The sequence below is a fragment of the Protomyctophum bolini genome, assembly GCF_963924005.1.
Source record: "Protomyctophum bolini genome assembly, chromosome: 14".
NCBI classification, from domain to species: domain Eukaryota; kingdom Metazoa; phylum Chordata; class Actinopteri; order Myctophiformes; family Myctophidae; genus Protomyctophum; species Protomyctophum bolini.
This window is the reverse complement of record NC_137875.1, coordinates 3,837,766-3,854,487: the sequence shown is the minus strand read 5'-3', so window position 1 is coordinate 3,854,487 and position 16,722 is coordinate 3,837,766. Positions and strand designations below refer to the sequence as shown.

At 43.7% G+C, this 16,722-nt stretch overlaps 1 protein-coding gene across 1 annotated transcript in view; it reads left to right on the top strand.

Moving 5' to 3' along the window:
* Nucleotides 1-5,497: 5,497 nt before the first annotated feature.
* Nucleotides 5,498-16,722, top strand: part of LOC308328412 (spectrin beta chain, non-erythrocytic 1-like) — a 153,764-nt gene continuing 142,539 nt past the window's right edge. Inside the window, exon 1 of the mRNA XM_080782218.1 lies at nt 5,498-5,636. The gene's annotated coding sequence lies outside the window, so the exon portion shown is untranslated. The remainder of the gene's footprint in view (nt 5,637-16,722) is intronic.

Genomic DNA, 16,722 nt, shown 5'->3' with positions numbered 1-16,722 from the left:
TATAGCGCCACCATGAGGCCGTGGTGGAGGTTCTTCCTTGGCCTATCCCAGGAGAGTGTGTGCAACGTTTCACAGCAATCAGAACGCTGCTTTGTTTATGATTTGTGGTATTTTGTGTACTATAGGCTATAGGGACACCTCCCCAAAAACCTTTGAAAGACAACTGTGGCCAATCTTCAAATGTAATGTAATGCACAATCATCAAAGGTAAAACTAAATGGTGTGTTATTCAGAAGACTAAATCAGAAATTGCCGTTAAAATGAACACTGTTGTCAGGTATATGTTTTATTGTTATATTATGTTGTCCGGGGACCCCCAGGGGTCCTTTTGGCCGGCAGTTCCAGGGGGTCCCCAGCTAAATTATAGTTGGGAACCAAATGGACCCTCATGGGTCTGTAATGTTTTGTGCATTCTCAGAGTTAGATTTACATTGATTTTACAATATAAATTGGGGGGTCCCAGAGATAGAAGTGGCATTAAATGGGGTTCCGTAGCTCTAGCAGATATTCTCAATCCGTTTAATTTCAGGGACCCCCAGTTTGACATGCATTAGTCTACGGCGTAGACTAATGCATGTCAAACTGGGGGTCCTTGAAATTAAACGGATTGAAAATAAAGATCTTCTCTTGCGGGGGTCCCTACTCCCTGGTATATCTTTTCAAATGGGGGGGGGGGCTGGGGGTCCTTGACATGAAAAACGTTTGGGAAGCACTGGTTCAGTGTATTGTATAAACATGCTAACATGCTAACATGCTAAGTGAGTGTTCTGTAATCAGGTCATACAGTATACGTGATGGGAATTGATTTGACCTTTGACCTCGATCTCCTCAACGCATGCAGGCAGGCTCCGCTTTCAGAACAACATGGCTGTCATCGCCGGCTTGACAGCGTGATAATCCCTGCCTCGGTGTGTGTGTGTGTGTGTGTGTGTGTGTGTGTGTGTGTGTGTGTGTGACTGCGTGCGTGCGTGTGAAATTCTCTCCAATGTGAATTGGTCATCAGGTTCTTCTTGGGGAAGTGATGATACATAATCACACACACACACACACACACACACAGAAGGTGTGAAGGTCCTTGCAGACAGATATAGCCCTATGCGTGTTCCTCAGACCTCCAACACAAATAAATAAACCAGACTACTTCGTACACAGCAGGCTGAAGACTTGGCCTAACGGGCAGGTCTCTGTCAGGCTGTCACAGCGCCACGGTGGGTGCTTAGAGATCTGCTATACGAAAGGTGGATCAGGTGGACCAAGCTTTAGCATTTCTATATCTATCTATTTCTATATCTACCTGCATCTACACTTTGGAATGACTTACAAGTCTGTTGAGAACTTTAAGAAGCAGCTAAAAACCCATCTGAACCGTAAACATGTTTGTTTTGCCATTATTTCCATGTTCTGTTGACTTTTATGTATACTGTTGTATGTATTTTTCTATAATGTACTGTTTTTGTTGCTCTGTTTATTGTATTGTATACTTTGTATTATTTTATTGTACAGCATCTTAACAGTTGTTTTGAAAGGCGCTTTATAAATAAAACGACCTTAACTATATTTTCACTCCATATGAAATGGGGCCTAATTAAGTGGTTAATTCATAAAGTACCTTTTCTTTTCCCTTCCTGGAAACGTAGTGGAGTTTCAACGTTTCACAAGGCAAAGCGGAGGCTGTTGTTGCACACGAGGAATGGGCTAAGATTCCTTTCCTCAGGCACACTGCTGGACGCTATAGAGCACCGAAGTCTGACGTCACTTCCAGTAGAGGGCGTCAGTCCCCAGGTTCATGTATTTGTTTAGTTGCATTGAAATCCCCATTGAGGCGATTTTAGATATAACAACTGTGTTTGAAAAATAAACACGTCACCCCGGCCGCTTCACTCATATGGATATGAAGAATCAACTGACTGAGAGAAAACGCTATCGTTACTGCTGCTGAATTAGTTAGATTTTCGCTAGAAGCAGACCGTATCATATACTGTATGAGTGACTGACTGTTGCAAACGATACAGAGACACCTCCCTGACAATAACGCAGAGACAGCTTGTTTATTTTTGGACCACAACGCTTATAGTAGACGATATTAAGATCAGCCCATGTTATTCTCCATAGAGAAATTACTTCCGCGAACCAGGGGAATCGTCGGGATGAGCGAGTTACGTCAGGACTTTGGTGCTCTATAGCCGAGGAATGGGCTAAGATTCCTTTCCTCAGGAACACTGTTGGACGCAGCTATAGCCTCATGGCGTAGCCAGCCTTCATCCGCCTGCAATGCATATTCTCTCAATTGTGTGTTCTGTTATTTAAGCTCAACTGGTATAGCTTCTATATAGGAAGGCCACTCGATAAGCCCCTTTGTTGTTTTTTTTGGCACTTCCGGCACATCATGTATATATATTATGTAACTAATCTTGTTTCTTAGTACAAGTATTGCTTTCTTTTTATTTTTTATTTTACCATATTGTTATTATGTGTACACATGTGCAAATGAACTTAAAAATGGTGAAATGGTGACGAGCCAACCAGATTAATCTGGAACCATCAGGCTATAACCGCAGTGATAGTAGTATCGCAGCTATACGCGAGGCTCACTTCACACGGGTGTGATTTTTAAAATAAAAAACATGGACGGTATAGAGGTTAAAACTGTTGTGTTTCTGACCGGGGGCCCCTCCTCAAGGGCCCCTCGGGGGTCCCCAGACCACACAGAGCACCGTTCTGACCGGGGGCCCCTCAAGGGCCCCCCGGGGGTCCCCAGACCACACAGAGCACCGTTCTGACCGGGGGCCCCTCCTCAAGCCTCGGAGGTCCCCAGACCACACAGAGCACCGTTCTGACAACGTTCACATTTAGCAGCATGTTTGTTTTAGAGCCGTCTTGAGGAGGAGGAGGGGGTTTGTTAGGCTGGGGTCAGAGGTCATGACGAGCAAGGACAAATGGTGTGGGGGGGGGGGGGGGGATGGGTGTGTGTGTGTGTGTGTGTGTGTGTGTGTGTGTGTGTGTGTGTGGGCTCCAGTTAGAACAGTGCTTTGCAAACATTTTCATATCAAGGTCCATTATTTATATTTATTCAGATTTTGAGCCACGGATTTGATGACATTTAAAGGGCTGTATTTTGCGTGTCTTAAGTACCATGCAGGTCTTATTACCTAACTTGAGTAAACTAAAGACCTGGAGGCGTGATCAATGCTCTTTGGTTACTCAGAATAGCCAAATGGCATTGATGATCACGCCTCCAGGTCTTTAGTTTACTCAAGTTATAGGTAATAAGACCTGGTACTTATAAGACACGCAAAATACAGCCCTAAGACTCTTAGGCCCAAAAGAAAACTAAAGAATATTGTGTTACCGGGAGATAAGATTTTGTCCACAATGTCATGCTGTATTGATGTCGGTATATTATACCGTTAGGAGAAATAACAGGCAAACGTTGATCAAAATAAAAATTAAAAAATCTTCCACATTCTCTAATTGTGTAAGATAGTTGAATACACAAAAGCTAAGGCACTGGTGTCGGACTTCATGGTTTACCGGAACGGGGTTCAACTCCCTGCAGTGCCCCGCTCAATGTGTTGTATTTACCGGAAAAATTGAGTGTTGCGGAGGATGAGAAACATTAGCAAATTACGGAGTGTTGCGGAGGATGAGAAACATAAGCAAATTGCGGAGTGTTTTCGGAGTTAAAAAAAAAAAAAAAAAAAAGAAAATTGCGGAAATTGTGGAAATTGCGGAAATTGCGGAAATTGGGGAAATTGGAAATTGCGGAAATAAGTTGGGGGTCCCTGCAGACATGAAGAGTGTGCGTGCGTGTTGAGGCATGTGGTTAGCATGTGACAGCAGGTTTACAGACGAAATAACAATTTATATATCTTCACACGCATACACATGCACGCACGCACACGCACACACACACACACACACACACACACACACACACACACACACACACACACACACACACACACACACACACACACACACACGCACACATACATATTAATCCCATTTCCCTTTCAGGCAGGACTGGTTTGACAGTAAATAGAGTGAGCCTTATAATACATAAAACATGACTCTCATCTGCTCTGTGAAGTGTACAGACACACACACACACACACACACACACACACACACAGGCACGCACACACACACACACACACACACACACACACACACACACACACACACACACACACACACACACACACACACACACAGGCACGCACACACACACACACACACACACACACACACACACACACACACAGGCACGCACGCACTCTACCGAGCACGTACGTATACAGTAAAGGCCAGACAAAGTACAATTTGCGCCCTAGGCAAGCTTGCTCCAACACTACATTCTGCCCATATATACAGTATATGCAATGCTTTGGCACTGAGAATTGACTCGACACATAATAGAAATGTCGTCGTCAACTTGTGGCTCAAACTTGTTAACCATGCATGAGGTGGCAGTGTTAAAATATCCTCACCGGTCCCATTCCTTAAGTTGGCTTGGAGTTGAAGGGCGTTTGAAGTGGCTCAGGGCAGAGCCCTTGAAATACGACGACTCCGTTCACCTCACGGGGGCCAGTCCAACGGCGCCTCTTCTAGACTTGCGTTGGCGAAGAGTGACAACTTGAAGTCCTTAACATTACAGAGACGTTAGTTGTCACTGTGCATTGTGTGCAATATACTTTAATACAGTTGTTATGTTGCACACATGCCTCAAAGTGCTGGTATTTTCGCCCTGTGGACGGTGATGTAAGAGCCAGCAAATCCCAGCCATATGACAATGGCACTGTTTTCACTGCAGCTCAAAAGGCTTCAGAAGTGACGCACAGAGAAAACGCCACACCACAGAAAATCCACTGAATGTTCAAAGTTCAGGTTGTTTGGGTGTAATGAGGTCTTAGAACCTATATGAGAAAAACGGAAATTAGAATCATCCATGTATTTAAAACAACATCAATAATCACATAAAAGATTAAATAATAATAATAATAATAATAATAATAATAATAATAGAAAATATACATGCAAAAATATAAATAAATAACATAGATAGGCTACATAAATTCACAATACAATAAATAATTCACATGTACACATTTTAATCTGCATGTTTGCAGGTTCGTTCGATGCTGCTTGTCCTGAAATGGGACCGCCACGGACGGTGTGTGTGTGTGTGCAATGAAATCCTCTGTCTCTCTCTCTCCCTCACACACACTTTGAAAGCTATAAGTTATGCCCCTTTTTGCTTTCAAAGTGTGTGTTTGAGACAGACAGACAGACAGACAGACAGACAGACAGACAGACAGACAGACAGACAGACAGACAGACTTTGCGGTTCTAACTCCACCCCTTCTCCGTGCAGCTCTCCCTGTGGGGAAACGAAACGAGCGCTCCTGCTGGCCGCTGCAGTCAGCGTTGCAGAGGAGAGAGAGAGAGAGAGAGAGAGAGACAGTCACAGTCACAGAGAGAGAGGGGGAGGAGGTGGATTTGGAGGAGTCTGCGTGCCGTGCAGCATTATTCGGTTTGCTCGGGGTGTGTGTGTGTGTGTTGGAACTGCAGGCAGCGAGGCGGAGAGAGAGCGAGAGAGAGGAGGTGAAGTTCATCGCGTTTTGTCGTCGATTTCGGTGAGTTTTCGTCCCATTCCCTCTCTTATCAAAGCAACAAAGTGCGGATAGATCCAACCGCAGTGCGCCTTATTTAGAATAAAGCTGTATTATTTAATATGTGCCCCATGGTTGGTTGGTTTGGTTTGCTTGCTTGCTGCTGCTACGCGGGTTTGTATTGTAGCTCTCCTCTCCTCTGCAGATTGAAGGGAGGAGCTGTGTGTGTGTGTGTGTGTGTGTGTTTGATGTGTGCGGTTTGTTTCATTGAATCTCATTGTTTTAGTCATTTAGTGGGAGACGTTTCAGTTCGCATCCATTCCCGGTGCTTTGAGGAGCCGCTGGGCCGTCACCGCCGAGCGATGTTTATGCAGATTAATGTCCCAAATCGGGGACATTTATTATTCGGGACGTTTATCTTGCATAAAAAAAACTGCTCCGTTTTGAGACGGTCGGATTGTAACGGAGGGAGGGGGGCCCCCAAAATGCTCTCTCTAGTATATCCTCCTCAACGACCGTGTTGAACTTGTATTTTGGGGTCTTTTTAATCGGTCTGAGCATGTTTTCCTCCATATTTTGGTGCTTTATTTTGCGCCCACTCCCTCCCTCCCTCCCTCGCCTGTCCCACCCAGGCCTCCCTCCACCCATGGGTGGGTGGGTGGGCGTCCCGTCCCGACTGACTTCCATCTCCATGTGGTGTGTGTGGGTGGGTGGGGGTCTTTCTTAATGTCAGGCGTGGTCGCCTGCTTGGCCTTTGGTTTGGTTCGGTTTGGTTCGGTCCGGTCGGTGCAGCTATGGGTTCTTCTTCTTCTGACTTTGACTGTGAGGAGGAGGAGGATGATAATATGATGACCTCACCATCTCCGTGATCGGATGTGATTTGTTATTTTGTTTTGTTGTTTGTTTTTTGAGATCAAAGCAGAAACCAAACGGAGTCGCTAATTGACTCGCCGCAGCGTCAGCGTGCTGGATGTTGGCTTCAATTAGGATAATGATGCGTCACTTTTTTTTTTTTTACTGTCCCGTAAAAACGGCTCTCCTCTTGTCCTGACGCAGGATAGGACGATGACATTTCGACTTTATATTTTATTTTTTATAGCCTGGATTATTGGGTCCTTTTATATTCATATTTATATATTAATCATAGGCTAATATATATCCACATTTTTGGAGAGAGAACAATTTGTTTGGACCAATATTTATAGTGCCCTCCCTGCAGTGAAATGATAGTCGATTTGTTGTAAATTATATCACAATATTAATGGCTGCTGCTCAGTGTGCAAGCTCACAACAAGTCAAATTACGTGTTTTTGTTCAACTTTTTTTGGGGGACTCTAATCGGCTGCATTGCTGATGTTCCAAAAGTATAATGGCCGATCCCTCTGCGCCTCTATAAACCGTTATAAAAAAACCAACAAACGCATGTGAATGAGTTATGTAATCAGATCTATAGGCTCCCTCCCTCCCTCCCTCCATTCCCCCTCTTTCATTCTGCCTAGACTAGACTGTTTCTTTCCCTCCCTCTCTCTCTCTCTCTCTCTCTCCCTCCTCTTTCCTTTCATCCCCCTCTCTCTCTCTCTCCCTCCCCTCCTTTCCCCCTTTGATGTTGCAGCAAGCAACAATTTTGCAACGACTCGTTTTGTTGTCAAAAGTCTTCTTCACCCAGAGAGTGTCGGCTTAGCCCTGCTGTCCTGCTATGAGAGACATTAACACACTTGTTTATAACACTGCTCACTCTGGACGGATGAGAGTTGATCTGTATACAGTGCGGTACTTTAGGGGCTAAGCTTTTTTTTTAAATGGCTCCTGTGTGTGTGTGTGTGTGTGTGTGTGTGACCGTGTGTGTGTGTGTGTGTGTGTGTGTGTGCGCACACCGCGTGGCGCAGTGATACAGTCCTGTCCCAGAACCAGCCCTGTGGCACTATACATTTCGCAGTGTTGTTACTTGTTGCCAGATGGGAAATGTTGAATTATCATCATACCAGAGAGGCTTAAGAATTATTTGTGTTTGATGGAGGGGAAAGGAACTGGTCGGAATAACGTGTCCCTTCCACGCGCTATACGTCCGGCCGGGGAAACTCCCCCCTGTCAGGTGAAAAGAAGCAGCTTGGACTCCTCATGCATAGAAGGAGGCATGAGGTCAGTCCGCTGCCCCCCCCCGGGTTGGCAGAGGAAGTGTAGCGCCCAGGATTACAATTGGCACTGGGTGAAAAGAAAACTGGGTTACAAAATCGTGGGATAAAAAATGAAATAAAAAAAATATATATATATATTTGTATTTGGAAGAATACTATCGTACACAGTCCCAACAAAAGTAACCCACACGTGTATATCTTGTAATTTCACAAAATAAAATGTGTATTTAGCGTAAAAGAAACAACCTTGTTTGAGAGACTCCTGTGGGACAAAAACGCATCGCATACAGTACATATTATGCTGCGTGGAAGCATGAGGCGTCTTCTTGGACCTTATACACAAATAAAAGGCTGGACTTTAAACACGCGGCCGGTATTTTTAATGCCTCCATGTTATCATGTATAGGGTCAGATAGGTCCTGATTTATTTTGAAAAGCCCAAATCTTTTGGAATCCCAAATCAGCAGCCAGAGAATTTAGTGAATTCACACGCATAGTTCTTTGTGATAATATGGTAAAAAATGATCGTACGTTATTGATCGTACGTCATACAAAGGGTAAAAGTATCACATAAATATGATAATTATCATACATCTGGCAACACTACGCTTGGGTCGCACCGGTGGTCACCTTTAGAAATAAAAATCTTTTAAGAAAATCTTTTCTTAAATATCTTTTTCACCATAAATTCTCAATCGTTTTCATTTCACGGATCAGATTGGTTTGGTTATTATAGGCCTATCTGTGTGTGATCCCAATCTTAAGAATATAGTTATTGCCGTATTTTGAGATTGTGAAGTGAGCGGGACTCTCATTATATTATGGCTCTGGGTTAGGCTACTACTGTCTATGGAGGCTTACAGTGAGCCAGAAGGTATAACACATCAAAATAGACATTCCTGTAGAATCTATTCATATACTTTTAACCATTTAGAGTCCATGTGTACCCATGTACCCTTACAGCTCTGTAACTCTGAGAGTGTACACATGTAAGGGAACATGTCTGTAACTCTGAGAGTGTACACATGTTCCCTTACAGGACTGTAACTGAGAGTGTACACATGTTCCCTTACAGGACTGTAACTCTGAGAGTGTACACATGTAAGGGAACATGTCTAACTCTGAGAGTGTACACATGTAAGGGAACATGTCTAACTCTGAGAGTGTACACATGTTCCCTTACAGGTCTGTAACTCTGAGAGTGTACACATGTTCCCTTACAGGTCTGTAACTCTGAGAGTGTACACATGTAAGGGAACATGTCTAACTCTGAGAGTGTACACATGTTCCCTTACAGGTCTGTAACTCTGAGAGTGTACACATGTTCCCTTACAGGACTAACTCTGAGAGTGTACACATGTTCCCTTACAGGACTGTAACTCTGAGAGTGTACACATGTACTCTTACAGGTCTGTAACTCTGAGAGTGTACACATGTTCCCTTACAGGTCTGTAACTCTGAGAGTGAACACATGTTCCCTTACAGGTCTGTAACTCTGAGAGTGTACACATGTAGTGTACCCTTACAGGTCAGAGGTCTGTAACTCTGAGAGTGTACACATGTTCCCTTACGGGTCTGTAACTCTGAGAGTGTACAAATGGACCCTTACAGGTCTGTAAGTCTTGAGAGTGTACAAGTTGAAACCAAAATGGACCCGAGTTAAATAAACACTGAGGATTTGAGTTGACGGTGGATATTTAAAAGAAATTGAGTATCAGATGGAGGTCCGTGGCCTAATAATGCACATCAATCTGATGGCTCGGTGAAATTAAAAAAGGTTGAGAATGAATCACTGCCATAAATTTAAACGGTTAAACCCATGGAGAGAGAGAGAGAGAGGGAGAGAGGGTGAGAGAGGGAGAGAGGGAGAGAGGGAGCGAGGGAGAGAGGGAGACAGAGAGAGAGAGAGAGAGACTGCAGCATTTCATCCCCAATGAACTTGAAACCGTATTTGGGTCGGTCGTGGTGGTAAACTGTGGAGGTGCAGGCCCGGCCCGGCCCAGCCCAGCCCAGCCGTGTTGCGGACAGACTTCTCTTTTTAGCCGTAAATCATTTGTTGTTCTGCTGCTGCTGCAGTAGTCTGCACAGGAACTGCAGCCTCCTCCTCCTCCTTATGGCCAGGGATCTGATGGCCCTGCAGGGCCCAGTCCATACTAGGATCTGATGTCCCTGCAGGGCCCAGTCCATACTAGGATCTGATGTCCCTGCAGGGCCCAGTCCATACTAGATCTGATGTCCCTGCAGGGCCCAGTCCATACTAGGATCTGATGTCCCTGCAGGGCCCAGTCCATACTAGGATCTGATGTCCCTGCAGGGCCCAGTCCATACTAGGATCTGATGTCCCTGCAGGGCCCAGTCCATACTAGGATCTGATGTCCCTGCAGGGCCCAGTCCATACTATAGCGATTAGTTCTGGAATGTTCTGCAAACTCCCCTTTTGCATCATTCCTTTATCACTGAATCATTGTGTTCATACGTATATTAGACGTTTGTTTGGTGGAGCGTTTTTAGTTTTTCTGCCTCAGTGATGCTGCGATAACGTGTAGGAGTTCCTCTGTAATGTACCCCCCCTCCCTCCTCCCCCTCCCCCTCCCTCCTCCCACATCACATTACCCAGAATTCCTCTGGTATCTAATAGGGATGTTTATGGGAATGGTTGTCAGCCTGTACCGCCTGGCTAGCGTCCAAGACCATCTCTCTGAGAGAAAGAGAGAGAGAGAGAGAGAGAAAGGAAATGTCTCTCTGTCCGTCTCTCTCTCTCTCTCTCTCTCTCTCTCTCTCTCTCTCTCTCTCTCTCTCTCTCTCTCTCTCTCTCTTTCTGTCTGTCTTTCTCATTCTGTCTCTCTCTCTTTCTCTGTCTCTCTCTCTCTCTCTTTCCGTCTGTTTCTCTCCTCTGTCTCTCTCTCTCTCTCTCGTTGTCTATATATCTCTCTCGCTCACACACACACACACACACACACACACACACACACACACACACACACACACACACACACTGCCTCTCTCTCATGCTACATGTAGGTTCACTTAGGGGTCTTTTCTTATATTAAGTAACCGAACATTTCTGTCTTATTGGAGGACTGAGGGACGTTTTAAATTAAATTGCTTTTAATATTTGATTTTAGGACCTCTCTCTCTCTCTCTCTCTCTCTCTCTCTCTCTCTCTCGTTGCATTCCTTACCCATGTTGCTGAACTGTCTGGGATGTGCCGTCGCTCGAAGGTCTCGGTGACCCAACCGGTGCTTCTAATTAAGTTCTTCTCTTGTTATTGTGCAAGTCAGTCTGTTCCGGGGACCCCCAGGGGTCCTCGGGGGAGTTCCAGGGGGTCCCCAGCTTAAATGATAGATAGTCAGGATATAGGAACCAAATTGACCCTTATGGGTCTGTACTGTAACTCAGAGCTATACATTGACAATATGAATTGGGGGTTCCAGAGATAGAAATGCCATTAACCCATTCTGAACGGGAACCCATTTTGGTGTTAGCATCATGCTATGCTTTAGCTATTGAAAAATAGCAGATCTACAAGCTCGTAGCGCGCCACCGAGTGGCGCGCTACGAGCTTGTAGGTCTGCTATTTTTGAAAAATCGAAAGAACGACTGACATTTTTAGAATCTGATCTCAGGTCAGAATGGGTTCATCAGGACCAGTGTGTGTCCAGTGGAAAACCTCGTATGAATCTGATCTCAGGTCAGAATGGGTTAAATGGGGGTCCGTACGTACAGTACAGTACAGTAGCCCAGATATGCATGTCAAACTGAGCTTACTTTGAAATGAAAAAATGCTTGAGAATCACTGCTGGAGCCGTGCAGATCTTCTCTTAGGGACCAGTGTTGTTTTTGGCAGCAAATTTCTATTTTAGTTTAGTCATAGTCTTTGGACTGAAACTTCATTTATTTTTAGTCACCTGGCTGGAATGTCTTAGTGTTCGTCTAGTTTTAGTCGACTAAATGTCATAAGATTTTAGTCGGCTATAAATCTACAGTTGATTTAGTCGACTAAAATGTATTTTCTTCGTTTTTAGTTTTTACACTTGCTGAAAATAGCCGATCTACGAACTTGTAGATCATGCAACTAAGTGTAAAATGACTTGTACTGGATCTCTTGTCCACTAGTCCCTTCCTACCATTTTAGTCTAGTTTTTATTTGTCAACGAAATTGTCAGTATATTTAGTCTTAGTTTTAATCATCGTAGCTTAGTTTTCATTTAGTTTTTGTCAGTGAAAATAGGTACTGTAGTCGACGAACATTTTTAGTCGACGAAAACAACACTGTTCTCTGGTTCTCTGGCGTGTCTGGCGTGCCAAATTGGAGGTTCTTGACATGACAAAGTTGGAGAACCACTGGTGTGTAAACCAACCACGTTGGGTCTCGTCAATACGTCGTGGCAAAAGACCTGTGCTTGTAAAAAGGTTAAAGTTACTCTTTACACACCATTTATAATGTTCTTATTTTGATCACTAGACCCACTTACTGAATGTCTCAAGTCTCCAGTTTCTCTTCAGAATAAAGTATGACACTTATTTACTACGACACTCTGGCATAGTTTAGGAGTCCAACTAGTACTGGTGGTTCTCAAATGTAACTCTGAGAGTGTACAAACTGAACCAAATGGACCCCGATTGTACACTCCCAGAGTTAAAGACCTGTTATAATGGTCATTCAGGGCTAGCTCCTGCTTTTGTCAAAAGATGTCCACCACAAGCCCGCATGGCGACAACTCCGCTGAACCATGTGTTGCTTCAGCTACACTAGGCACCTGTTCACAGAGACGCTATGGCCCTGTGTGTGTGTGTGTGTGTGTGTGTGTGTGTGTGAGCGCCTTGCAACAGTTGTGGAATGATGCAGTCAAAGACAGCTGTCTGGATGGCTTGTCTGACTGTGACCTCTGTGACCTCTTAGGGGGGGCTGGGTCAATAAAGTGTCCTCCTCCCTATTTAGAAGAACATGTGTGACCTGCATTTTGTGACAGTCTGTTCTGATTTAGTCTTTACAATAAAACACACCGTTTAGTTTTTAAGTCCTGTTAAGTTTAGTCTTAGTCCACTAAATATCACAATCTTACTGCTATATCTTGTCCTTATCCCTAAACTTTTTTAATTTTTTACTATTTTGAAAATAAACGTTCGAAATTGTTCAAATAGCCGACCTATTCAAGCTCACAACTTGTCGTCGTAGATCAGCTATTGAACTATTTTAAAAATGTTTTTCAAAACATGTTGAATCTTTTTTTATTAAAAAATAAAAAAAATGCACCTTCTCTTCTGGAAGTCCAGATTCATGAAAGACTTGGAAAATGTATTTGATTTTGTTTTGGGGAAAAAGTAGTCGGTTTTTCAATAGATTTTAAAACCTTTTTGGGGTCAAAACTATAGCCCTGGCTCCAGCCCTGAATCGCTAGCCGCTAATATGTTCTGGTGACTCTGCTACGGCGGTGTTAGTTTAAATAATATGTTCTGGTGACTCTGCTACGGCGGTGTTAGTTTAAATAATATGTTCTGGTGACTCTGCTACGGCGGTGTCAGTTTAAATAATATGTTCTGGTGACTCTGCTACGGCGGTGTTAGTTTAAATAATATGTTCTGGTGACTCTGCTACGGCGGTGTTAGTTTAAATAATATGTTCTGGTGACTCTGCTACGGCGGTGTTAGTTTAAATAATATGTTCTGGTGACTCTGCTACGGCGGTGTTAGTTTAAATAATATGTTCTGGTGACTCTGCTACGGCGGTGTCAGTTTGCATCGAACATCTGATTCAGCTGCTGATTGGCCAAACAACAAACATGGCTGTGTTAACTTGCGACCGCATCGATCTGGCTATTAAATCAGCGTATGATAAAATGGTTTCTTTACAGAAAGGACAGGTTGTATAAACATCATCATCCGACATACTTTACCGTGTTTGTTTACAATCTAGTAGCGCTCGTCGACTGTGTGTTTGTTTAGCAACCGGGTTAGCCACATATAGCCACATGATTGACAACGATGTCATCTGCTTTCCTACTATTTTGATTGGGTGGTATGAACCGAAGACCAACAGAAGGCTTAAAGGGACACTTCACCCTTTTTGCATAAAGATATATGTTAATGACATTTAGGAGCTTTAGAACACTTTCCTGGGGGTCTTTATGTGTGCAATATGTGGTTTTAGATATTTTAGATTGTAGCAGTGAGCCTGTTGTCTCTGATGTCATGGACACTGGGCTCACTTCCTTCCTGGACTACATGTTGTCTCAGTAAGACAGCTCTCCCCCCCATCCACAAGGAGGAGCAGTGCACCAAAGAATTATGGGAATTGTAGTCCAGGAAGGTAGTGAGACCAGTGTCCATGACATCAGAGACAACAGGCTCACTGCTACAATCTAAAATATCTAAAACCACATATTACACACATAAAGACCCCCAGGAAAGTGATCTAAAGCTTCTAAACGTCATTAACATATATTCTTTTGCAAAAAGGGTGAAGTGTCCCTTTAATGACAACTGAAAGGTTTTACTTAAACAGAGTGCAGCAGGTCTGTCTCAGAACCTCTGTGAAGGCATGGCATGGGAGTAATGACAACATGGCTGTACACAGGTGGCTTTTATATAATAGGGTGATTGCTGATATGAAGGTGAAGTGATTAACCCATTCTGACCTGAGATCAGATTCATACCAGGTTTCCACTGGACACACACTGGTCTGATGAACCCATTCTGACCTGAGATCAGATTCTAAAAATGTCAGTCGTTCTTCGATTTTTCAAAAATAGCAGACCTACAAGCTCGTAGCGCGCCACTCGGTGGCGCGCTATGAGCTTGTAGATCTGCTATTTTTCAATAGCTAAAGCACAACATGATGCTGACACCAAAATGGGTGCCAGGTCAGAATGGGTTAATACTGATTGTAGGCCCAACCAGTAGTGAGAGGTGGAGTTGAATTAATATTGAATCAGACCTGCATGGGAATGAAATGTTAGACAGAGAGGCAGAGGCAGAAAACAGCAAACCAGTGAATGCCTGAATAGCAGTACACAACAGTACACAACAGTACACAACAGTACACAACAGTACACAACTAGGGGTGCACGATATTGATTTTTTGAAACCGATACCGATATCGAGAACTTCTTGCTTCTCAAGACCGATACCGATACGATAACCGATAATAAAAATATATAGACATGAATAAAAAATACATACTAGTGAGTAACGGTACATGTAACACAGCTTTGACCTAAGCAATTACAGTATAGTAGGCTATATCAGTGGTTCCCAAAGTGGGGTTCGGGGACCCCCAGGGGTACCTGAGGGAGTTCCAGGGGGTCCCCAGCTAAATTATATAGTTAGGAACCAAATGGACCCTTATGGGTCTGTAACTCTGAGTGTACAAATGGAACATTTCCAGTTGTATACTCTCAGAGTAAAAATAACATTGATTTTACAATATAAATTGGGAGTCCCAGAGCAAATTGTGATTGGCCAGATGACGTATGATGATAAGAGTGCCCCTCACTTCACACAGGTGTGAATTTTTTTTAATTAATAAAAACAACAATATAATGTCTGTGAATGTCTGTGTGTGTCCGGTCAGTTGGCCTCAAAACTTTTCCATGTCAAGGAGCAAGGACCCCAAATTGTTAGCCCACAGACACCCATTTGAAAATATATGCCAGGGCTCTAGCAGTGATTCTCATTTTTATTTCAAGGACACCCAGTTTGACATGCATTAGGCTACTGACCCCCCATTTAATGCCATTTACACAAGGGACCTCAATTTATATTTTTTTATTTATATCGTAAAATCAATGTGAGACTCTGAGAGGGTACAAATGGAACCAAATGGACCTGTTAGGTCCATTTGGACCTAACGGGTCCATAATCTGGTCGATAATCAGGTCGATAATGTTATCGAATTTATCGGGATGACGTCATAATTGCTAATATCGGGTCGAAAATGATCGGGACGATAATTATCGTGCATCCCTATACACAACAGTACATAACAGTATACATAACAGTACATAACAGTAGGCCTACATAGCAGCATACATAACAGCCGCTTTGGCAACGCCCATCCCAGAAACGGCTGCCGTGGGAAGGGCTTTCAGTCTGAATAACGCGCACAGTACACGCGAGCCCTGCCTATAGTGCCTACGTGCACTTTAAAATAGGACTGGATCTATAAGTGTCTGTGTGTGTGTGTGTGTGTGTGTGTGTGTGTTTGTGCACGTATATGTGCACATAAAACGCACGCTGAAAAGCCTGGTGTAGCTCAAGCCGTAAAGTGTCAGGCTAGGTCACAACATGGGTGGGCCGCCATTGGCCCGGGAGTCTGGGATCGGTATCGAACCCACAGATCTGGCACGGATCATCATCGGGCTCTGGTCTGCTCTGGTGACCTGCTGCTGACCTGGGATCTGCTCCAGTGTCAGGCTCCAGTCTGCTCAGCTGACCTGCTGCTGACCTGGGATCTGCACAGACTGCCTCCCGGCCTTTTTGGTTCGCTTGTCTAGTGTTTTTGTCAAACATTCACAGCGATGGGGGTTTAGTTAGACGATGGATTTTGTACCAGCGGTTTTAAAACCGCTGGTACAAAATGCATCGTCTTAACTAATTGAAATTATTTGAGATGATCGCAATTATTAATCGTCATAATCGTTCATACATCAAATCATTTATTTATGCGATTTTTTTTTGCCTTTCTTTTAAGTATAAAATTAAATATCTCTGCAATTTCTTTGCATAATTCAATTATTTGTCATATCTAGCGCTGCACATTATTTATCACGACTTCACGAGGCAAAGGTTAACGTGATTTATATTCATATGTCATATGAAAATAATATCTTGCCTGTCTCATCATACATGAACCTTTCTCCATAACGTCCATAAACCCATTTTGGGGCGGGAACCCATTTTGATGTTAGCATTATGTTATGCTTTAGCCATTGAAAAATAGCAGATCTACAAGCTCATAGCGCGCCACCGAGTGG